The 25,462-nt window shown below is 40.2% G+C and overlaps 1 long non-coding RNA gene across 1 annotated transcript in view; it reads right to left on the minus strand.

The window, feature by feature from the left end:
- The window catches only part of LOC123367893, a 108,332-nt gene that overhangs the window by 76,918 nt on the left and 5,952 nt on the right, over window positions 1-25,462 (minus strand). Inside the window, exon 2 of the long non-coding RNA XR_006578639.1 lies at window positions 5,238-5,421. This is a non-coding gene — a long non-coding RNA (uncharacterized LOC123367893). The remainder of the gene's footprint in view (window positions 1-5,237; window positions 5,422-25,462) is intronic.

Here is a 25,462-nt window from a genome sequence, read left to right on the forward strand (position 1 = left end):
CATACCTGGTCCCCGCTTCGCCTGCCGCCCGCCCGCCCGGCTCCGCTTCGCCGGTCCCCGCTTCGCCGCCCGCCCACCCCCGCATACCCGGTCCCTGCCCGTCCCCGCCTGGCCCCGCATACCTGGTCCCCGCTTCGCCTACCGCCCGCCCGCCCGGCTCCGCTTCGCTGGTCCCCGCTTCGCCGCCCGCCCACCCCCGCATACCTGGTCCCTGCCCGTCCCCGCCCGCCCGGCCCTGCATACCCGGTCCCTGCCCGTCCCCGCCTGGCCCTGCATACCTGGTCCCCGCTTCGCCTACCGCCCGCCCGCCCGGCTCCGCTTCGCCGGTCCCCGCTTCGCCGCCCGCCCGTCGGCCGGGCTCCGCTTCGCCGCCCGCCCGGCCCCGCATACCCGGTCCCTGCCCGTCCCCGCCCGGCCCCGCATACCTGGTCCCCGCTTCGCCTGCCGCCCGCCCGCCCGGCTCCGCTTCGCCGGTCCCCGCTTCGCCGCCCGCCCGTCCGCCCGGCTCCGCTTCGCCGCCCGCCCGCCCCCGCATACCCGGTGCCTGCCCATCCCCGCCCGCCCGCCCGGCCCCGCATACCTGGTCCCCGCTTCGCCTGCCGCCCACCTGCCCGGCCCGCTTACCCGGTCCCGCTTCGCCTGCCGCCCGGCCCGCTTACCGGGTCCCGCTTCTTTGGCTGCCCGGCTCCGGGTCCCCGTCCACGGCCGCCCGGCCCCGCTTCCCCGTCCCGCTTCGCTGGATCCTGCCACGTGCAGGCACCGCAGTAAGGGGGCAGGGAGGGGGTGTTGGAGAGAGGGCAGGGGAGTTCAGGGGTGGGGGGGTGGATAGGGGTTTATCTCGATCATCGGTTATCTCAACGCTTTTTGGCAAACCCTTAGGCCGGCGACATAACAGGGTTCAACTGTATAGTCCTTTAATAAGAGTAAGGGTATTAACCCCAGTGTCCCAAAGAGATTAGAACATAAGTAATTATATTTTTCTAATGAACGTTCCCATAATGCTTTCAGTGAATAATGATATTTATTTTTCATTTGGACACAGGCACTCTTAATACCACTAAAGGCGTTCTTTGCTTCATGTCATCAGGGGCAGCTCTAGGTATTTTGCCGCCCCAAGCACAGCAAGCAGACTGCTTCGGCGGCTTGCCTGCGGGAGGTCCCCGGTCCCGCGGATTCGGCGGCACGCCTGCGAGAGGTCTGCCGAAGCCGTGGGACCAACAGACCCTCCGCAGGCATGCCGCCGAAGGCAACCTGCCTGCCGCCCTCGCAGCGACAGGCAGAGCGCCCCCTGTGGCTTGCCGCCCCAGGCATGCGCTTGGCTTGCTGGTGCCTGGAGCCGCTCCTGCATGTCATATAGGGTTGTGCAGCATTGCTGTGCCTAGTTAAACAGTTGAAGAATTTCACTCCAGAGGTGGTTGCATTTGAGTAGTGAAGCAACCCTGCAGTTTGTATAGCTGTATTAGTTTGCTAAAACTCTTTGAGATCCTTCAAGATGAGATGCTAATACTGATGTAAGATAGTGTAAACATGCAAAATTATTATTTTAATAGTGCTCCAAAAATACAATACAAAACAAAATCAAACAAATAACATTGGTGAATGATGAATGAATGAAGTATGTAAGATAGCATCAATGCGTATTTAACCTTCATTTAAAACTGAATTTTCAGTTTAAAGAGGGGAACTTTTCTTCTTGTTTGAAAAATTGAAATAGAAAAATGAATATTGAAATTTATTGGCCTGGGATTTTCAACACAATTTAAATAACTAATTAAGAAAAAGTTGTAGGGAGGAAAAACATTAAAACTTGCAATAATTTATTTTTAATAAGTGTAAAACAGATTATTTTAATTAATACATTAACAAAATTAGAGGGTAAATAAAATGTGTTAAATTGTCATTCAGAGAGGTCTGGAGTTGAAGTACGGAGATTAAAGCTTGTAAAAATGTAAACAAAAGTCTTAATGAATAATGAACGCAAGAGAGAGTTGAATGGATAGACCCTATATTCTGTACGTTGCATTCCTGGTTTACCCCAATCTATTTCAACCTTTAGTGTTGATTTTTAAAAATGAAGAGTTAGGCAGGTGTGGTTCTATGACCTCTGAGATATTAGTATTTTCTGTTTCCAAAGATCTGTAAATGCTTTTAAAATGTTTGTTGTAATGTGTCTGTAGACTTATAATGTAAGTCTATAAGCTATATTTTTTTAACCTCTTCCTGACCAGATAGTCTTCTGCTGGCTAATGGCTTTAGGGAGCCAGGCTAGGTCCAACGTTTCTTTCTGGGTAGTCTTTTGCTACTTAATTTCAAATCTCTTCCCTCTTGTTGGATGCCAGATTTCCATGGAAGTCCTCATAACCAAGTACTGTCAAAGTCACCCACTACATACTGTAGCCAGTTAGTTGGTTAGACTATGAACTGTGGCTATCCATGCTATTGGATAAAATTCAGATCCAAATGCTAAAAAATCATCTTGATTTTTATAGAAATGCTCTACGTACCCCACTAAAGCTGCTTGAATTAAGTACCTTGTGCTGCAGTGTCTGTGGAAAAGCCAATGCAGTGTAGTGGAGATATATCTCCTCTGTTGCAGTAAATAAATGTAGTATTATGTCAAGTAAGGAGTAAATTTTCCTTTTAGATGTATGCATATGCCTCCTGTTGACTTAGATCTAAAGATGTCTATGTGGCAGCCACATCATCACACCCATTGATTTTAATTTATGTGCATTCAAAAGCAGAATTTGGTGCATATTTGTCAGAGTTATGAGATCTGTGATTTTTGTTTTTTTTAAATAAACAAACAAATAAATTATTCGGAGACCGCCGTTTCAGCTCAGCATCTTAGGGCTGCTGAGGCAATGAGCTCACAAAGATCTGTGCCTTGGCATCAGCCCCGAAAGTTAGAACTGAAAACCTCACCGAGACCTTTGTCTTCATATCAACCCAGCATGCTAGCGGTTCAGTCAGCAATCACACAGGCAGCAGAATATGAAGTAGGAGCAGGAGATTGAGCTGTTCCCAGGCTGCGTAATTTTATAGGATTCCAAGCCTTCCAATCAGCTGGTGGGCTACACTGGCTCCTAATGGGGAAGAACTGTTGTCCAAGCTGGGAGCCCCATCTGCCTCCTTTCTTCAACATCAAGATTGTTCCCTTGCTAGCTTTCCCTCTCTGCGATGGGGATAAAGAAAGTCTGCCACTTTCAGCTTTCCCTCCCTTAGCTGGCATGGCTCTGTCCATTCCCTCTGCCATCCTAGAGCTTCATAGAGCAGTGTCTGAGTGGGGAGGGTGGTTGGAACATCATTGGGAGTTTTGCAATTCTATGAGGAATTTTTAAAGACTTGAGGATTTGGCCAGGGTGGACTTGAATGTGCTCACTGCCTATCAGGGTTTGGCTCACAGTGAATTTGGACCTGGAATGACTATATAAATGCTACTGTTCTGTTAATTTGAACATCTGATTTTCATGTTTCTGGTCTCCATTCACGTTTATAACCCTTTATAACTAAAGCTTCTTCAAGTGAGAGACTAATACTGTTGTTACAGGCCTCATAAGACTACAGCTAAAAGGTACTGGAGATTCACCTGCAGTTCAATTAGTCATGTTGTGGTTTTTGATCCCAGGTTCCCCCAGTAGAGTTAGATTGCTCAGAAACTGAAAAGGCACTGTGTAGGCCATTAATGTGCTACAATGGGACTTGCTTGGTACATTAGTGGGGATTGTGGTGTGCTGCTAAGGGATTTCCCAGGAACTGCTACTTAAAAATTACATGGTGCTACACCAGCTCTGGGACTTGTAGATTTGCATTCACTCTGTAGCTTCATTAACAATTTTAACTGGGATATATTTAGCACTATTCAGAGTGTTATCATTATGTTGTTTTAGTCTTAGAAAACAGTTCATCCTTGTGAAAATAGCACGTGAATTGTAATATTATGTTTAATGCTATGAGCTTTGTTGTTGGTTTTTCCCCTTTAAAATGAAGACTTTTTTCAAGTATGACCTTGCAATGTTGAAACCTACAATAGCATGGTCATATACTGCCCCTTATCCATTCTTCTATTGATTTCAATGCACCTCTGGAATTGGTCAGATTGCTGCCTTCAGAATACAGGAGGAGAGGAAGATTGGTTCAAGCAAGGGACAGAGAGTAAGGAGATCTGGATTCTGTTCTTGGCACTGCTTTAGATTTGACACGTGATGTTGTGAAAGTCACTTGATCCCTTTTTGCCTCAGTTTTCCTGTCTATAAAGAGGGTATACTAATACATCCTCATCTCCTGGCTGTCTTGTGAGGCTTGATTTGTTAAAATTGTTTGCAAAAGTGCTTTGAAATCATTACATGGGAGCATCTATATCAATGCAAGTATTATTGTCAGGGTCACATGTATTCTGCCACAGAATCCATTTCCCTGTTGTGTAACCTTGTTCTAGAATCTTAATGTTCATTTAAAAAAAATGGTTGCAAGAAAAACTTTAAAAATGTGAACTGGGTGTAAACTGTTGCCTTCCTGAATCTCCAGAGAGTCTGGAACAATAGCTCAGAGATGGATACACTGCCTCTATTTATCGCTGAGTTGTTGACTCTGAAGCCTAAATATCACAATTGCAGTGTCAATCCTGTTAACTGTTTTACTGCTGATAGTTCTAGCAGAAACATCCATCTAATATGCTTAGCTCACAGTTCCAATCTACGTTTCCCATGCTGATAATTGGTCCCCTGACTACCTGTCAAAGCCTCATGCTTTCCACATGACAACTTTGTCCATTGTCAATACAAAATACAACATGAGAAAATAAAAATATGGGGGCCTCTGATGGGGCATCTGCCCCACACTGGCATATAAGGGGTTAATGGAGCCCTAGGGAGGCTGCACAGAAAGCAGCCAATAGGAGAGGGGCCAATCGGGGCCTGACAGGCCCATACAAGAAGAGCTGCAGGGCAGAGCAGGTTCAGTTGCTCCCTGGAGCTCAAGGAGGGAGGCCTGGCTGCCTTGCAGGTGGAAGAAAGCCAACACCTGGATAGAGCAATGCTGCTAACAGGGACTAGGAGAGCTAGGGAAGAGCTCCTGGCTGGTGGCTGGGAGTTGCAGGCTAAGGTTCTAAGGCAAGGACGAAGAAGGTACTGGGGCTGCAGGGAAGTGGCCCAGGGAAATAGACTGAAAGCTTAGAGGGGACGCAGCATGTGGCTGCCATCTACATGGTCCCCCTCCCCCCCCCCCCCCGTACTCACCACTGAGGAAATGGCTGGACCATTGGACTGCAGTACTGTCCCCCGGAAATGGGGAGTGTGGCACAGCCGGAGGTCTGAGTCCTGAAGAGGATGCCACGGTCCTTGAAGTGACATGGGTCCAGGAGCAGAAGTGATGGTGGGTGAGACACCACCGAGAGTCAGTGTACCAACTTGTGGAGATGATCTACAAGACAACACTAGCATGATGCACTAGCACTAGCATGATAAGTCACACCCCATCATAGGGCCAAGCAACTAAATTTAAACACAGGAGCAGCTGAACTAACTTTATTGTTCTCTTTCATATTTAATTTGGGAAAGTTGCCATTTTTTTAGTTTTAATATAGCTTCTACATAATTTCCAGTCTACAGCCAGCAGGACCTCAATTCTTCTTTAAAGCCCCTCTTAGTTTCTTTGGCATTCCACTGGCATTTATGCATTGGGGCGCTGATTATTATATGTGGCCCAATGTACCAGATACTCACACAAAGTTGCACCAGCTTTTACTTAAGCATCCAGTGTAGGGTGACCAGAGAGCAAGTGTGAAAAATCAGGATGGGGGGAGGAGGGGTAATTGGCACCTATATAAGACAAAGCCCCAAATATTGGGACTGTCCCTATAAAATCGGGACATCTGGTCACCCTAATCCAGTGATTTACTAGGTGAGCCTCACTAACCCTAGTTTCCTGTGCTTACATTTAGCAAATAATGACAAGCCTTATTCCCATTTCAATACTTGAATGCTGTGCCTTGCGAGTAGCATGGAGTGAGTACCGAATTATAAGATGGTGAAGGCCAACTTTATATAAACTGAGTGACAGGGAATAAATGCTGATAACTAGGGGATAAGAAAGGCTAGAATAGCACCCTGAAAATGTTGTGTTTACACGGCACTTCCAAGCTGTTTTTACCAATAAAGGATAATTTTGGAGGCCAGAATGCCAGTAAGATTCTTGGGGGTATGGAGTGGATCTGTTATCCAATTGTTCTTCAAAACATAAACTAACAGTAATGTTTCTACATGCTTAATAATTGACTGCATGAATAAAGAAACTGAAATCGTTCTCCTGATCTGTGTGCCTTTCTGGGTTCTTTGTGTTAGCTGTAACTTTTAGCTATATTACAAAACAGATGTTTCTGAATTTCCCAAGAATTTACTAAGAGCTGTGGGAAAGGAACTGCTAGAAACACCAACTCACCTGATTTTGGGGTATGTAAGTTTCTACCCAAACTCATGGATATCATAGAAGTGTGGGGCTGGAAGGGACCTTGAAAGGTCTTCTAGTCCAATCCTTTGCTCTCAAGGTAGGACAAAGTATTTTCTAGACCATCCCTGACCATAACCTGATCTTAAAATCCTTCAATTTCAGAGATTCCACAATTTCCCTAGGCAATTTATTCCAGTGTTTAACTACATTAATGCCATCTTCATCTGGATCCATGGGAAGGAGGACCTTGAGGAATTCCACCAGGACTTCAACAAATTCTACTCCACCATCAACCTCAGCCTGAACCAGTTCACACAAGAGATCCACTTCCTGGACACTACTGTGCAAATAAACAATGGTCACATAAATACTACCCTATACTGGAAACGTACTGACTGTTATACTTAGCTACATGCCTCCAGCTTTCATCCAGACCACATCACACGATCCATTGTCTACAGCAGTGGTTCCCAAACTTGTTCTCCCACTTGTGCAGGGAAAGTCCCTAGCAGGCCGGACCGGTTTGTTTACTTGCCATGTCTGCAGGTTTGGCCGATCGTGGCTCCCAGTGGCCGCGGTTCACTGCTTCAGGCCAATAGGAGCTGCTGGAAACGGCACGGGCTGAGGGATGTGCTGGCCACTGCTTTCAGCAGCTCTCATTGGCCTGGAGCAGCAAACCATGGCCACTGGGAGCCGCGATCCGCCGCACCTGCGGATGCGGTAGGTAAACAAACCAGCCCAGCCTGCCAGGGGCTTTCCCTGCACAAGTGGCGGAACAAGTTTAGGAACCACTGATTTACAGTCAACCCCTAAGATACAACCACGTTTGTTCCAATCCCTCAGACAGAAAAAAACACCTACAGGATCTCTATCAAGCATTCTTAAAACTACAATACCCACCTGGGGAAGTGAAGAAACAGACTGACAGAGCCAGAAGGGTAACCAGAAGTTACCTACTATGGGACAGGCCCAACAAAGAAACTAACAGAACGCCACTAGCCATCACCTACAGCCCCCAACTAAAACCTCTCCAGTGCATCATCAAGGATCTACAACCTATCCTGAAGGACAATCCTTCACTCTCACAGACCTTGGGAGACAGGCCAGTCCTCGCTTACAGACAGCCCCCCAACCTGAAGCAAATACCAGCAACTACACACCACACAACCAAAATAATTACCCAGGAACCAATCATGCAACAAACTGCGTTGCCAACTCTGTCTGCACATCTATTCAAGTGACACCATCATAGGACCTAATCACATCAGCCACACCATCGGGGGCTCGTTCACCTGCACATCTACCAATGTGATATATGCCATCATGTGCCAGCAATGCCCCTCTGCCATGTACATTGGACAAACCGGACAGTCTCTACGCAAACAAATAAATGGACACAAATCAGACATCAAGAATTATAACATTCAAAAACCAGTAGGAGAGCACTTCAGTCTTCCTGGACATTCAATAACAGACTTAAAAGTGGCCATTCTTCAACAAAAAAACTTCAAAAACAGACTTCAATGAGAAATTGCAGAACTTGGAATTAATTTGCAAACTCGACACTATCAAATTAGGCCTGAATAAATACTGGGAGTGGCTGGGTCACTACAAAAAATAATTTTGCCTCTGTTGATATTCACCCCTTCTTGTCAACTGTTGGAAATGCACCACATCCACCCTAGTAGAATTGGCCTCGTTAGCACTGACCTCCCACCCACCCTTGGTAAGGCAACTCCCATCTTTTCATGTGCTGTTTATTTGTACCTGTCTGCTGTATTTTCCACTCCATGTATCTGAGGAAGTGGGTTATAGCCCACGAAAGCTTATGCCCAAATAAATTTGTTAGTCTCTAAGGTGCCACAAGGGCTCCTCATTGTTTTTACAGACAGGAAGTTTTTCTAAATGTACAACTTAAACCTCACTTGCTGCAATTTAAGCCCATTGCTTCTTAACAGTGAAAGTTCAGAGTACTGGGGCTGATGATATGTGTGATACCACTTGCATTGTTAGTGTGCGGTAGCAGGGCATACCTGGGTATTCCTTAAGAGCTATATGCCAAGGATTCTACAACCTCCCTTCTAGCTCATTGTTGTGAAGGCACACCTGGGACATGTACCTACTCTATTCCTCAATGGTGGGAGCAGAGATCCATCCTTGGTTCTTTCCAGTTAGGTAGTGGTAAAAAAAAGAAGTGAGTGAACTAAGCTAACCTAAACTCCATATTCCCCAAATAAAAAGTGTCTAAGCTCAGTTTACCTGAATTTCCTATCGACTACACTTCTAGTTCTTTCTGTCCTGCATGGGTTATCCTTGCCTGAGGAACTGGTCTCTGATCTATATTTATGGCTTCTGTTTTGGGGCTTTATTAATTTCATTTTGGGGTTTGAAATTAGCCAAAATGAGTTTATCCCTCTCTACTTTTTAATTTTATCTACTAATCTGTTCTCAGGAGTAAATATAGGAGTCAATGTATTGTAACTTGGCTCCATAGACATATTATATTTGTGCTGCCCTGTCACAATAGGCTTGAACCATTTCTCATCTGGCTATATATCTTGATGACATCAGAAATGTGATAATTAATGTATTTTCTTACCCTTGGGGAAAACATAGCATTAAATGTTCCCTGCCATCCTTGGGGATTGGGATTGGGAGGTATGTATATATGGACATATTTGGTAAAGCACATTACTTTCTTTAATGAGTCTGCATGTAAATAACTGTACATTATTTAATAGTCAACTGATATATAATGTTACTATGATTTTTCTTTAAAAAACCCTATAGTTATGATAAAGCACATCCAGTTAACCAATTTTAAAAATAGGATTAGGAGAAATCAACTAGTTTACGAAGAAATGGGTAATTGTTTATTATCTCAGCAAAATAAAATACTGTTTATTCTTTTCGAAATAAATTTATATCTCCAGATCTGAGAGAATTGCAGTCTGCATTTCTAATCATTGCCATTGGGTGGTGCCAGGCAATCAGTATATCAATATTAGACGACTGTTTTCTTTTGTACATATCAGAAATCAAACAAGCTTTAAAATCTGAGCTCTAATAATTTACAGTGCAAATAAACTAAGCAACTAGTGCAAACAGTTAATACAAGTTTTTTCACTTAAGATAAAGCAAGGGTCTTATTTCTGCTTATTTTTTATATGAATACTTTGACCTGAAATGTTGTTTTGCCCAAAGGATATTAATGTCTAGGTTTTGATCACATTGAGCTAATGTAGCTTAATTAATTGGGCCTTTTAACATCCCTGCTAATGTTAAGGCTTTTGTTCCTTAGGCTTGTAACAAACATGGGTGTTAGATGTTAAAGCTGACTGGAAACAAATGATACATTTCAAACTTTAAAAAATACCTACTTCATTCATATTTAAACATGAATAATTTACTGTTCAGTGCCCAATGAAAGGAATGAAATGTTAACATTTTAAAATCATAAATGTTTTCTGACTTCGTCTTTTCATATATTGTATTATGTTAATAAAACATATATACCAGATTATATCCTGGAATTCATACTGCATCTAACTCAGTGTCTCAGACATTTGGTTTATAGTAACAGAAAAATAAGTAAAGCATGCCATTAAACATATTTGTTATAAAATAAAATAGCATTAGCTTTGAATAAAAAGTAAAAAAAAAATCACTGACTAGGAATTCAGGGGATATGAGAGTCTGAGAAAAGCATTTAATTTTCAGAAGGGAATATCACAATGCCTTTTCTCTCTCTCTGTGTGTGTGTGTGTGTGTGTATGTGTGTACACACAAATACATATCACACACATCTTTTCCTATTATCATTTATATTAAAATGAGGGAAACAAACTATCATGTGATTTGTTTATAATTTACATTTTTTTAATTAAACAGTTAATATGAACTGAAACTCACTCTGAACACCATATATTAATGTATGAAATGGTTGCAAATAAAATATGGTCTGTGGCACACAACTGAATAGGTTTAAAAAAAATTGTCTAACTTATATGGGATCATATAGCTCCTGGGTTGCTTGGCACAAAACAATAATCCAGCTGACAAATTCAATTTAATATTTTATATTATACTGGGGTTTTTTCATTATCCTTCTCCTAGACAGAAAACATTTAAATAAAATCAGGTTTTTTATCTTTTAAAAGTTCTAGCTGACAAGAAACTTCATGTCAAATGAACTGAAGAATTTAAAAGATGCAAGAACTGAATTGGAAGGCAGGAGAGAATAAACAACCAGACCACAAACAATGTGATTCCTTTCTTATCCATACATTTTATCTTGTTCCTTTTCATCTGATTGCAGCAGGCAAGACCAATTTTACATCTAAGACGATGCACTGTTTCCCACTTTGAGGTGAAAAGCTTCTAAAATGTTTGTAATAATTTAAATTGTAATTTCTCTGTCTAGACTTTCTTTTTCTTGACTAACCTTTCATTAAAAAGTGAACTTTTTTGCAGTACATAAATCAGTGGCACATGTGCATTTCTGGACTCTCCCAAGTTTTACTCTTGGAATGTTTTACAAAAACACTCCCAAACATTGAAATCCAGGAACTGCAAGAAAACAAGTCTTTAATTCAAATTTAAGAACATTTTTTAAAAACATGAGTATAATTTTCAAGCAGAAATACAAAGTACTCATAAAGTGTCTTAATTCTAATTCTAATAATTAACATCACCAGTGATAAGCTTAGGTTCTTGTATGTGATGCTTTTTGTGAAGTCAAATTTGGTAGACTTTTTTCTGAAGTTCTGTTTCTCTTAATATATATTTTTGCCTTTATTTGTTGTGCCATTTTTAGAGGCTCACCTTAAAAAAATGCAGTAGTCATTTGCAGCATTTATGGTGTTTAAATGTACATCGTTATGCTGGTTTGATTCTACTGACATCTTAACATTCTTAATAATCACTAGCCATTTATGTGTGCTGTGTAAAGGCATAATGTGCTTTTATATAAAACATAGTTATGAGGGCACATTATCGTGTGCAGCAGCAGTTAAAATGAAAATTGAACAACTGCAGACTTGCTATATCAGTGTTTTAATAAATTTAACAGATTGATCCACAGTCCCTACCTGGCTTTGTGGGCTTATATATCAAAGAGTTTGAGAGCTGTATGCCTAAGTCCCTTTGCGGAGTAGTGAGATCTATGCTTGAAACTCCTCACACTGCTTTAGTAACTTATATCGGAATTCTTGTTATGCAGGCAAGATCTTACTAAGACATGGAATAAATTTAAACATTTGAAGCTAACTCTTAGTGGGCATTAATAGTTAAATGGAGTTTACAACTGACCCTTACTTATGAATGGATAACTGGTAGCTTAAAGAGCTGCTGGCCTGCAATCTATTTCTGCTAATTTAGTAAACAGTCTGAAGACAGCCTAAAGATTTGGCAGTAATGGAGGATGATCATCTGAACAAGAGCTCCCAGAGTGATGCTGTGGCTAAAAAGACTAATATGATCTTAATCTCAAGAAGTAGAAGAGTGGCTTTTTACTTATGTGCTGGGAATTGGTGTGATTCCTGAGGGAATGCTGTGTCCAGTTCTGGTGTCCATATTTCAGGAAGGATTTTAAAAAAATTGGGGAAGATTCAGAGAAGAGCCACAAGAATGATTAAAGAACTGGAAAACATGCCTTATGGTGATAGGCACAAGGAGCTAAATCTGTTTAGCTTAACCAAGAGAAGGGTAAAGGTATGCCTGATTACATTCTATAAGAAACTACATGGGGAGAAAGTATTTAATAATGGGCTCTTCAATCTAGCAGAGAAAGGTATAACACTATCCAATGGTTAGAAGTTGAAGCTAGACAAATTCAGATTAGAAATGAGGTGTAAATTTTTAACAGTGAGAGTAATTTACCATTGGAACAATTTACCAAAGGTCATGGTGGATTGTCCATCACTGACAATTTTTAAATCAAGTTTGGATGTTTTTCTAAAAGATCTGCTCTAGGAAATATTCTGGGGAAGTTCTATGGTTGCGTCATACCGGCAATCAAACTAAACCCAGGGTTGTGAGTTCAATCCTTGAGGGAGCCACTTAGGGATCTGGGGCAAAAATCAGTACTGGGTCCTGCTAGTGAAGGGGGCTGGACTCGATGACCTTTCAAGGTCTCTTCCAGTTCTAGGAGACTGGTATATCTCCAATAATTAATTAATTAATGGTCCCTTCTGGCCTTGAAATCTATGAAGGAGAATTATCAGCTATTGCATGTTTTAATAATAACGTAGTTGATGTACTTCAGTATCTTTTAGTGCAAAAAAACCCAAAACATGATCAGGAAAGTGTAAGTGTGGCTACTTCACATCACCTTGTATTCTACTCATCACAATAAGGTTTATTTAATATCATACATAATTTATTATGAATCATTCAGTGTTCTATACAAAAAAGTTTAAACAGTAACTACTGTAATGGGAGAATAAATTCAAAAATGTATGGGCCAGATCCTCAGCTGCTGTAAACCAACATATCGCTGTTGATTTATTTGGCACTATATCATTTTACAGTAGCTGAAACTCTGGCCACCTGTAATGCACTTTTAAAACTGTTGTTGCAATGTTTATTTTAAAGCTGAGATAATCCATGACTCACATGTAACTTTTGGCTTCTGAATCTGTATTTGATATCAAATTTGTCCTATCAACCTACTTTAGCTTTTCTTTTTTAAAACCAGTGTTCAGGGGCTTTGCCATTCCTCCTTCAGACTGTTCCAGTACTGCTGCACTTAGAGAGAGAAAAATTGCTTTTTAAACAAATTTAATTTTGAAAAATACCAAGGTGTGCAACAATAATCTGGGAGGTTCGGTGTCAAATTACCTTTCTTTATTAAAAAATAAAATAACCAGGAGGTCTAGCACATTATGTCACTGCCTAAATCACACAGTAAGAGGGCCCATCAAAGAATAGTGGGAATTATCACAGCAGCTTGCTCCTTGTTAGAATCATTTACCTCATGACCCTTTCATTTGCCTACTGCCACTTTAGTTTAAGAGTGACAACACTATAGCACTTTGCAATTTTTTCCCCTTTCCCTTTCCCTTAGCACCAGATGCCTTTGTAAAGCAGACTGGTGAAGCAGTGAGCAAAACCTTGTGGGATAAGTCTGACACTGGAAGTTAATGATTATCAGTCGAAACAAAACACTTGTTTACATGTTGTAGTCATTAGAGGTTCCAGTCAGTCATACCTCGGCTGGGATTCCTGCCAAATGTTTTGAGGGTTCTTTCACAAGCTGTGCAGTTTTGTAAATACAAAAGCACTCTTATTAAGCCTTTTTAGTATTAGACTGTGCAATTAAGATTACGGGTAATTAGATTCCTTTATTTGGAGTAGAATGGTCTAAGATACACACACAACTTTCTTAGCCACGGGACACCATCAGATCTGTATTTGGGTGTTCCGTTACAGATCAAGGACTAGGACTTTTTCATATTATGTACATTTTTTCTCTATTACAAATTGCAGTCAAAACTCACAGTTGTATGAATTTTTTTTTCTCACCTTAATGTCAGCACCTTCAACATGACCATAAAACTTTCTTTTCTGTTTAGTGTGTGTCAGTTTTCTGGAGACACTTTTCTTATATATTTTTTTCTTAATACTGCTACATTTTCATTTCAGCCTTATTATAACTAGGATTAGGGAAGTGATTTGACTATGAAAGAATTTAGAAAAGTTTCCAATTAAAATTATCCTTAGTTAAGATAACACTGGCATAAGTGTTGTCCAACTCCTTTGCTAGCAAGTGAATATTTCTTTTAACACCTGTGTATTAGTCCATACCTGTATAAGTTAGTGGTTGCTTTCTCATTTCAGTTTAGTATAAAACAGCCACAACAGCTCAGATTTGACCAGATTTTGTAAACACTTTAATCATGTAAGGATGCATTTAATAAATAATCATGGGAGCCATTGAACCCGTTTCACATACTCTTCTGCCTTGACAGAGTTCTCTGAATTCAGCACAACGGTAAATTATTTAAGGTTTGGGAGGCCATATTTTGTAACTGTGAATTGTAAGACAACTGAATCATCCATACATATTTTATCTCTATTTTTTCTTTGCCAAAGAAGATATCAGTTTTAGTTGCTACTATGTAGGACTGCTCGCTTTGACATTTCCCGGTTGTCTGTAGTGCTAGGCAATAATTAAATATCAGGTGCATAAGCTGCTCTTTAATTTGACATGTGTGCTCCAGGCAATAAACACATGCAGTGCAATGTGGGAGTGTAATTGCTAAGGAATAAAATCTTGTACCAAGTGAGATCATTGTATCAGGTACTGTGTGACAGCTCATTTGATCATTATGCCCAGGCTAAAGAGGTTGCCTAATTAGTTTCCATTAAAACTCACCCTTTAATCAGGAATTATTCTTGCATAAAGAATGTCACTTGGTCCAGATGAATGAACAATGGTTCCCCCTTGAGATTCAACTATCTGTTACACTTGGGATGCCATATGTCTTTTCAAACAATTCAACTACAGCAGTAGTCTGTGAACCTGGATCTCATACCACTGAACAATGCATGCAGTTTCTTAAAACCAGCTAGCATTCTAGAGAAAGCCGCGAGTGGTTGTCTATAGATACTGTTTCAAACCATACCAAGCGCCATTCAAGCAATATGCCGGGTGTGCTGCAAACTTACTGTCTCTTACTCATGTTGTTTCTAAATACTGCAGTACGTATTTTATAGTAGTGAAAAAAATTAATTGTGAATACTTTTATCTGGAGCTGGGCTTTGGTCATGCACCTAGAAACGTAGAGCTAATCTAATGCTTTCATGTTTAAATTTTCAAAGCTATCTTCACAAGGAAAGAGCTAGAAAATTGTTTTCTAGCTCTTTCCTTGTGAAGGTAGCTTTGAAAATGTAAACTGATCACTGAGACTGAAGGGTTGGATGTGATCTTTTTCCCAACACATCACAAGTTATTCTGGATCTTCCGCTGTTCTGCAGTCACAGGACTTGGCTGCTTATTGGAGTCCATGCAACCCACAGACAACAGGGCTCAATTCTTGAGAATACTCGAAGATCAATCACAGCTATGTTGCTATAGTTGCTGCAAGTGCCTGCCAGTCCAGCAGCTGTCTGTCTGAAACTGAGCTGGCTCACCTGATGAGCAGAGATTATAACCTTTGGCCTCAAGGAGGGGCAGCTCCATAACATGAGCAGAGCATGGTTTAGTGAAATAGGCCTGGGACTGAGAATAAAGGGCTTAATATTCTAAACCCAACTCTAACATCAGCTTCATCAGGGGCCTTAGTCAAATCACTTAGCATTTCTGCCTTACAGTAATGGTTAATTATGTAACATTTGCAAAATGTTATTGGGCTAGCGTGATCCCATAGAAAAGGGAAATATGTTGTCATGCCATCCCCAGAGCAGCCTGTGAGAAAAAAATTGCATCTCCCAGGGTATCCCGCTACTGCAGCTGGAAGTGATCGTCCCTCCCTGGGCAGAGAGACTCGAGCTAGTGGGACAAGAGCTAGTGAACAACAAATAACAGTGTGAACATTGTGGCTCCTATGGAGACTCAGGGCTAGCCACCCAAGCTTGGACACTGGGGTCGGGTGTGCTTGAGAACTTGAGCTGCTGCCCCAGCCACAATGTGTCTGTTGCTATTTTTAGCACACTAGCTTGAGCCCCCTTAGCACGAGTGTGTCTATTCATGCTGAGAGGCTCTACCCCCAGAGTCATAATCTCCTTCCTGGTCTCCCTGCTGCTCTGGAGAGGGAGTTATCAGCAAGTGTCTCTACCTTTCGTAGCACGTGCACCCCAACTTGATGGTCAGCTGTGCCACAGAATGTGTTGGAGGTGGGGAGGGTGCGGAATTTGACTCAGCTTCCTTCCTGCCCACTTGTGCACACTGGGGACAGGAACACAGTATCTTTGTAGAGCCTGCTTCCCCCTGCGTGCAAGAAGTGGTGGTCTAGTGCAGTAGTTTAACCAAGGAAGGGGGAGATTTACTCCCCTCCCCCCTTGACCCAGTGCATAGAACAGTTCCCAGTTTGACTCTACATAAATGCTAATACTCACTAAAATGCACACACAACTCTCCAACTGACAAAGACTTTTGGGGTGACCAGGTTCTTATAAATATGGCCGCTTAAGAGCTGGGCTTGTCTTCTCCTGCTGCAGGAGGCTGGTGCTGGCCTAAAAATTCTTAGCCCCTTCCACTGTAGGGAACGGTACCTTTAAGGGGCCCATGTTATGTAACAGAGGCTCACATTGTGTAACTCTGGGGCAGTGGGAACTTATGCTGAATGTCCGAGTGATTCCTGAACCCTACATCCACCACATCTTTTTATATAAAATGATTTATATAAATTTGGGGTACCCAAAATAATGGTCTTGATAGTCCTCCCCTTAATGGTTAGCCCTGTGCATATTGGGGTGATCATAGCAGACATCAGTTGTATACATTGGGATGAGAAGGAGTGAAAAACTTTTGCAAGCTAGCCCCAAAATGTTAAGGCAGGATTTATTATTAGTATTTCTATTGTTGGAATGCCCAGAGTTGGCTAAGCACATTTCAAAAAACAATGGAAGACAATGATTGCCTGTAAAATAAAGAGTAGGGGAAAGGGATACAACATACAGGAAAAAGTGACCAGTGTGATGAAAGACCCATGACTTATTAGTCACACTTCTTCAGTTAAAGATCACTGGTCCATCTAGTTAGTATCCTGGCTCAGATACTGGCAAGTACAAGATGCTTCAGAGAAAGTTCAAGTATCTTTTTGGAATAATGTGCTCATAGCAGAAGAGTCTTTCTAACCCCAGATGGTTAATGGCTGTCTTGTGCGCTAAGCATGAGGTTTCATATCTTTGTTTTTTCCCTCTTAACTAGTTGTAACTATGGATGTTCACATTACCCCTGTAAATATCTAAACCTTTTAAGCCCCACTTAGTTCATGGCTTCATTGAGTTCCAAAGCTTGGTTATGCTTTGTGTTTTTAACCCCTGACCCCACAGTCCCCCCAAAATGATTCATATAATTGCATTACATTATTGTAAAACTTTGTGATGATATCAAGATACCCCTATTTTCAACCTAACATCATAAATCAGTTTGGGTTCACTCTAAACTTGTCCTAGCTTCAATGAAAAGTTCGTGAACTGAGCAAACTTGGCTCAAATTTTGATGAAAAATTGGCCTGAAGACAGTTCACATTTTCATTGAAACCCTTGCAGCGATTCCACAAATAGTTTAAGTATGTTTAATGATCTTCATTGGCAAACTTCCTTAAAAACAAAAACCTAACCTGACCTGACAAAAACACGTTTATTGTAAATAAATATTTAGAATAGTCAGTTCACGTTATAGGTGAATATTTAGAGCTTTTGTATTTGATCCAAACCAGTTTTCGAAATCCAAATCAAGACCTGAGATTTATATCTCAATTTTTCTCTTACAAATGTATACAATTATTTTTATTTATATTATAAAATAGGAACTGTATGTGTATTACCTTTTTGTTAATAATCTAAACAATCTTTTGTGTTTTATTGGGCATCCACTAGTATGGAATCAAAAACATTGTCCACCACAGAATTAACCCTTCTCATATGCAAAAAACAAATTAAAATGTATTCAGTATAAACTGAAAGCCATCAGAATTTCTCTGTGTAACATACTGGTACATCATAGTCCTTATTGACCTGTACACATCAACTATAATTCAGAAGCCTTAATAAAATTTCTTAAAATGTTTTGTTTTACAATGATTTTTCAAAATTTTCAGTAAGAATAATTTATTGGCCTCCTTTTAATTTTACTGTGTACAGTGAATGTTGCCAAGGAAAATAAACCACTGTTTGTTTTGTTTCTGTAATGTTCTGTTCTATGTATATGGTCAAATAACAATGAACATATGAAATAACTCCACTGAGTTTACTGTAGTCTTCGTCAAATCTGGCATAATTCCATTGTCCACTTTTACACTATTATAATTGGGAGGAAAAACTTGACCTAGTGGATATTTTGCCTCATTAAGAACTGTAGGATTATTCCAAGGTAATATAAAATATTTCTTCTAATATATATTTGGATTTTCTGTTAAAATGGATATATCGGTACAGTGGCTCAAAACTGTTCCTCAATCCAATGCAAAGAATTCAAAATTATAAAATATTCCCAGTAATATACCTGTACAAAATGGACAACCCCAAGCATTCAAAAATAGTGAATTAGGCCCCCAAAATCACAATGTTAGCTTAAAAATCATGGGATTGGCATAAAATCTTTTTTTTTAAATTTGCCTTCTGGTTAAACCTTTAGGCCTAGTCTACATGGGGAAATTGACTGGAATAGCTATTGCACAATAATTATTACACCAAATTATTCTGGAATAGTTCCTTTTATTCCAGAATAGCCCACATGGAGAGCTATTGCATAATAGTGTATTCTGCAGTAGATATTCTGGTCATTTTACCCATATAGGTAAGGCTTTAGCATGGATTCTGTTCAGTTTTTTTCAAGACTTTCTCTATAACAGTGAAGACTAGAAACTTAACTAAAAAATAATGAAGCTGAGATTCGCGTGCAATTTTTTTTATTCTAGCAGCTGAGGCTTTAACACTGACACCAAATATTGTGAGACTCATGACAAAATCATGAGATTTAGGAACACAGCCTACAGTGGAAATTTTACAGCAAACAGGATTCAGAAATGTAACTTTTAATGTTGACAACAGTACAATTTGAAGTATGGTGAAAAAGTCTCTTATTTAATAAGTGCTGTGACTTATGATCTATTATTACTGACATTTGTATTAAAAGAATAAACTGCAAATTTATTTTTGTACTGAATTCATTATTCAAAAGGTTGTTGTTCATTCTCTAGCTTTTTAAAAGGCCAGCTTTCACGGGACGTTGCATCTGAAGTTCAAAAATAGTATGTATTTACAGTTGATTTCATTTTGAAAGCTTTTCCTGTTCATTCTTTCCTATAGAATGTTGAACACATAATATTCACAGACCCTCATGATAATAGGCTCATTGGGACAGGGAAAGCATCTTTCTTGCTTGTTCCATTTGAGTTAATACATCTGGTTTGGGCTCTTGAGAAATCAGGTTGGTATCTGCAACCTCTTGTTAAAAGATGTCTAGATCCCATCCTTGGTGCCCCGTCAAAAGTTATTATGAATTGATCCCTAAAAGCTTTTGAAGAAATTAGGTTTTACTAATGTCTTAAGTTTATTTTAAAATAAATGCAAGTGTCATGTACGATCGTTATTTCTTATGTATGGTAGAGCTGTCAACCACTAAAATAGGACAGATCTACATGTTAGGTTAGATTGGGAAGTGAAGCAGAAGCACATAAGTTCTTCAAAAGGGATATGGAATATCTCCAGTGCTTTTCTTTACAAAAAAATCCACTAGTGTATGTCCTGGAAAGTAGAGTTTACAGCTTTCAATGGTAATGACTGGAAACATATTTTCAAGTAGACTCAAAACACTGCAAAAAGGAAGATCTGTAGAGAATAAAGGAAGGATCAATATATGTGTGGTTTTTGGTTAACTACAGAATCTACCAAAGTGTTATGATTTTTCCAAATCAGAAGACATGAATGCTATAGAAGAAACTCTGATTATTTCTAACTGAATAAACAAAGGTACTTAAAATGATGACTATATTCTACTGAAAAAAAACACATCAAAATTGCAATGTTCACTTTGTTTCTTGTAGAATTTAAGAACTTCTTTGCCATCATGATCCAAATACATAGTTTTCATCCTTGAACCAAAGCATGCTTAAATCTAGAGTTAATCCAAGAATTATATATTTACTATTGTGTATCAATTTTAATATTAATATATATCTGCTAATGTCTATCTCTTCAATTACAGAATATTTTACTATGTTTTCAAATTTTGAAATGAAGATCTAGTCTGAAAACTAATGTATTCTTTTGTATCATATATGCTAGTCATATGCTTTAAAAGTCCTTCATTCAAGGTTACACTGGAGGTTAGGTGAAGCCAGCATAAATAGTTTTAATTTTTTATCATATTACACAATGTGAACAAGGGATAGTAAGTTTGTGTTTTGTGGAATTTTAAACCTATTCAGAAAAGCATATGTGGACCCAGAATGTTTAAGGTTCTTGTTATGTGTTTGATTTTGTCCTTTTTGGTAGGCGAGCAGTGGAAAGTGAAAGTTCAGTTTCTTTTCAGGTCTATCAGCTTCCTCACTACTAATCTTATTCTGTCTCCTATGGCACTCCAGTCCTCTGTTCATATTCTTTCAGCTACTCAAATATTATTTTATTCTTCTCTCTTTCTCACTATACCTCCATTACTTTCTGAACTGCATTCAGCAATGTGTAGGGTTGATGTTCTCCTGGCTACTGTATTCTATCCACTCCTTTTTCTCAGCTTCTCCACTGCCATTTAATTATATTATCTTATTCATGTTACTCTCATCCTCTCTCTCTGTTCCCACCATCTGCTATCATTGTCTCTCTTAGCTTCATATGATCTCTGGTCTTAATATACAAACTGATAGATATATTCTATTGTATTCTGATCATCCCTGTGCTATGCTTCCCAGTTATAAACTATTGCCTCGTCTCCTTCACACACTGTGGCGGCCTACTCTGACACCTCCTCCTATCCCTTCAGCCATCTGTTTCCTGTGTTGTCACTCCAGTTTCCTCTCAGCTTCAGCATTCTGGATTTACTCTCACTGCATTTGTTCCCTTTTCAGCTCCTTCAGCTGTTTAGAGAAACTCCTCCTGCTATCTTGCTTCTTTCAAGATCTTGCTCTTCTCTCATTTTCTTTCCCCTATGCTGCACTGAACTTCTTATCTCTTCTTATATGATGCTACAATCACTCCCCCATGCCAGCCAATTTTCTCCGGATGAGTCCTTGTCCCCACTTTACATTCTGCACAGGTATCTAGGACCATTGATGGGAGCAAGTTTTCTTCATCGTGAGTTCTCAATGCATTCAGAATTAAAATATTTCCCATGATATAAGCTCCTGTGAGTGAAGAAACAACTCTTCTTATGTGGTGTCTCAGGGGGGTTCAATTGCTCATTCCAGCTCCCACCCTACTCCCCCTATCCCAGCTTGCAGCTGCAATCTTGCCCAGAGTCTTCTCGATCAACCATTGTGGTGGATTCCACCAGGACACTCTGGTCTAGGATTCAGTAGTATGCAAGAGTCAGCAGCCCTGCTCGTGAAACAAATATACATTGAAGCCAAACAGTATTTATTGCTTCTGACCTACCACTTGACAAGATACAGGCAAGATCACTCAGTGCTTTGAGGCCATTATTCCAGCAGATGGTCTACCTGTGACACTTGTAGCTGAGATAAGAAATGGACATCAGATGGTTAGGAGGTCTGTAGCGGAATCCAGAGAGCATAGGAAAGAGAGATCAACCCAATGAGATAAAACACGGCCGTTTTGGAGTAAGAATGCTACATAACTCTTTTCCAGACAGTCCTTTCACTCTATGTATGCTTAATTTTGTCTAAACTAGGAAAAATTAGCTAGTGGCACGTGATATCATAGAAAGATAAGTTCGAAGAATAACAATGCAGTTTGTAATGGATTTTCTGGGACTGTACTCCAGTAGGTGCTAGTATTCAGGAGGACAGAGTACAATACAATCGAATTTAGGCTTTTTTATAGCAACTGATATCATGTTGCCAATGTAGGGAGAGATAGTGTGGAACTTCCTATTTTCCTGTGAGTTGAAAAGAGCAAATCTGTAATTCCTGTTCTGGCTGTTAGTTCTGTGAATGAGATGGTAGTTTAAGAGAATCACTTTTGTCATAGCTGGTCTAAAATTGCACCCTCCTCCCCCAATCTTCCTAGACCAAACACTACTCATAACCAAGGAAAAAAACCTCATAATTCTTTAAGATGCTGAGGAACACCAGCAAAACCAAAAATCTGCCAGGAAGAGAAACTCCAGCCCAGGCTAAAGAACAGAGAACTGGCAGCAGCATGGATGCTCTCATTCTGCAGATGCATGTATGGAATCATGCCCTGAACTTACAGAGCTCATCAAAGACATAATTTGCTTACAAGTGGAGATGTACTTATTCAGACAAGAAGTGGCTGGGAAGTTCAAAGGAGTGGAAAAATACTATCTGAAATGAGACAATTAAACCCCCCGGGACCTGAATGGATGAAGTTAAGCAGTGCATGCAATAAAATATTACAAAGATTACCTAGAGCCCAAAGTGCTATATTCAGTCTGCTGCAATTAGTCTCTGTTTAGTCCACAGCTCTTGCTTTCAGGATCTGAGGTTGGCCCCAGTTTGGAATGATGTGTATATAGACCCAGAATGGGCTCAGATCTTTTCTTTTCTCCACTTAGCTTCTTAAACACCATCATTTCTTTCTGTTGGTGTATCTGCTTTTCTAGTAATGGAGTTTATTTCCATGAATAAAGTCTTCATATGGTTTTGTAAGACTAAGATGGGGGTTTCAGGTTATTAGGTGTCTATCTAGCTGGAAGGAGTCCAACACCACTTTGCTGTACAAGAAAGGCGATTGTGAAGATCTGAAAGAACTATTGTCCAATATGCCTGCTCTTGCACGTCTACAAGCTGTTCACCAAAATAATAATGAACTGACTCTCACAGAGAGCAGGCAGGTTTTCGAAGGAATTTCAGCACAATGGACCATATTTTCACTTTAAACCAGCTATTGGAATGCTCAAGGGCATACAAATTCCCTTTATGCATTGCCTTCATTGATTATGAAAAAGCGTTTGACAGCGTAGAGATCAATGCAGTGTTGAAAGCTCTTGCAGAGGAGGGCATCGACAGAAACTACATCAAACTACTAAAGGAAGCAAATTCTTAGTGCACTACAGATATAACTCTGTTTGACCACTCCATTTGTGTGAAACAAGGAGACACTGAAACTCTTCACAGCCTGCCTTGAAATATTAATGAGGTGGATGAATTGGAAGGGTGGAATCAACATCAATGGAGAGCAGTTAAACCACCTCAGATTCGTGGACGATATTGTTTTGATTGCTGAAAATACTATCAAACTACAGAAAATGCTGCTAGAACTCAACACAAAAAGCAGCCAAGTTGGACTGAAAATGAACCACTCCAAACCAACATTTATGTGGTGTGATGCCTTGCCAAAAGCCCAAATAACAGTCAAAGGAGAAAAAAACAGAAGTCATTGAGCAATAGGTCTGTTTGGGCCAAGAAATTAACATGTGCCACAATCAGGAAGGTGAACTCTTGCAAAGAAAGAAAGCTGGTTGGCGCACATTCAATTCTATTAGAGATGTCCTCCAAGGAAAAATCAATCTAGCAACATGCGCCAACCTCTTAAACTCAACATTACTTCCGGCAATGTTGTATGGCTGCGAAACATGGGCACTGATGAAGAAAGAGGAGCAGCGACTGTCTGTCACAGAGAGGGCAACAGAAAGAAGAATTCTGGGATTTCAATTCATGACTGAGTTCCCAGTGAAGTGATCAGACAGAAGAGTAGAGTGCAGGACGTCGCTGAAAGCAAGTACAGTAAAATGCGATGGGCTGGGCATATATTGAGGCTCACTGACAATCGATGGACTGCAGCTTTCACCGAGTCGTACCCTCAGGAACTGAAACGACCATTCAGTCGACCTCCAAAGAGATGGGAAGATTTCATCATGAAAAGACATGGCCACACATGGAGAAGGAAGGCTAGGATAAAAGATAAATGGAAGATATGTTGTGATTGGCGCAATCTACATGAAGGCCGAAGGGACTGATCAATCAAGGTGTCTATTGGAGGATGTCCCACAGTATTGCTGCACCCCAGCCCAATGGTGTCCTTAGCAGGAGGCCCAGTTGAGCTGGGGGAGAGTGTAGGTTTTTTGGGGGGATAACTTCCAGCAGCGTTTTCAGATACCTAGATGAGAATTACTTTCTAAGCTGATGATTTCAGGTGTGGTTGAATTTAGTTAAATTCAAAGCTTTAAAAGGGGCTGAGCTATGCTAATGAGTGTGAGAAAGTATAGTTTGCTGATGAGAAGCTGAGAGAGAGAGAGAGAGTGTAGAGACATAAGTCATCCTGTTTACGATGTTTTATTTAATTGTGTGTGTATTATGCATGTGTGTGTTTATATAGATTTTACAGATAGCTGAACTACATGAACATAATGTGGTGAGAGATTGATGGTTAATATTACTTTGGTTGAACAAGAACCTAAAATTCCCGAGAGACATTGCTATCCTTGGTTACTTGTGAACATTTCTCCAGCAGTTCACACCCATCCACAAAGAATTTCCTTGTGTTTAAAAGAATATTCTTCTGTTTTAAAGAACCTTACAATCTAGTCTCTCTTTCTAATTCCCTTATGAATAGCTAGGACTATGTCTTCTTCCAACAATTTTGAAGCAGAGGGACACTTTTCATTTTAATTTTTACTCTCTCCATTCTATTCGTAAGAGTTCTAACTTCTTACTTTTATATATGCATGCTATCACCCCACCAAAGAAATTACTCCACTGCAGTAGGGTAAAAGTCTCAGTAATACACATATTCTTGTCAATATAAAGCTTTCCTGAACCCATTTCTTATCTTTACTTCCCTGAGCGAGAGTGCTGCTTTTAGTATATACAACTGTGTTCTTCTCACCTGACAGTTTAAAAATAACTTGGCAGATGTTTTATTTTTTTGTGATGTACGAAGTATTTCTATGCTTAAAACTTAAAATTAACTAAGCAATGTGCCAAGGTATGTCTTTTCATAATGGACTTCTGGGAACAGCATTCTATGGCCCAATATGTTACTGATATGTAATTGGGTATAGCTTGTATATAACTGTGTTGGTGTGGTCAGAGTTGAAGCTTTGCATTATAATGTAGATATTAGGAATCTGATGTGCGCATTGCATTAATGTATGTGTTGGAGGTGCATGTATTTATAGAGGGATAGAGTCTGTCAGTGAAAGTGGGGAATGTGGTGAATGGGGGTTAACCCTGTAAGTTCAGTCTGTCTCCTGGATGACTTTTTA

This window comes from Mauremys mutica, chromosome 4 (genome assembly GCF_020497125.1).
Source record: "Mauremys mutica isolate MM-2020 ecotype Southern chromosome 4, ASM2049712v1, whole genome shotgun sequence".
In the NCBI taxonomy this organism is placed as follows: Eukaryota; Metazoa; Chordata; order Testudines; family Geoemydidae; genus Mauremys; species Mauremys mutica.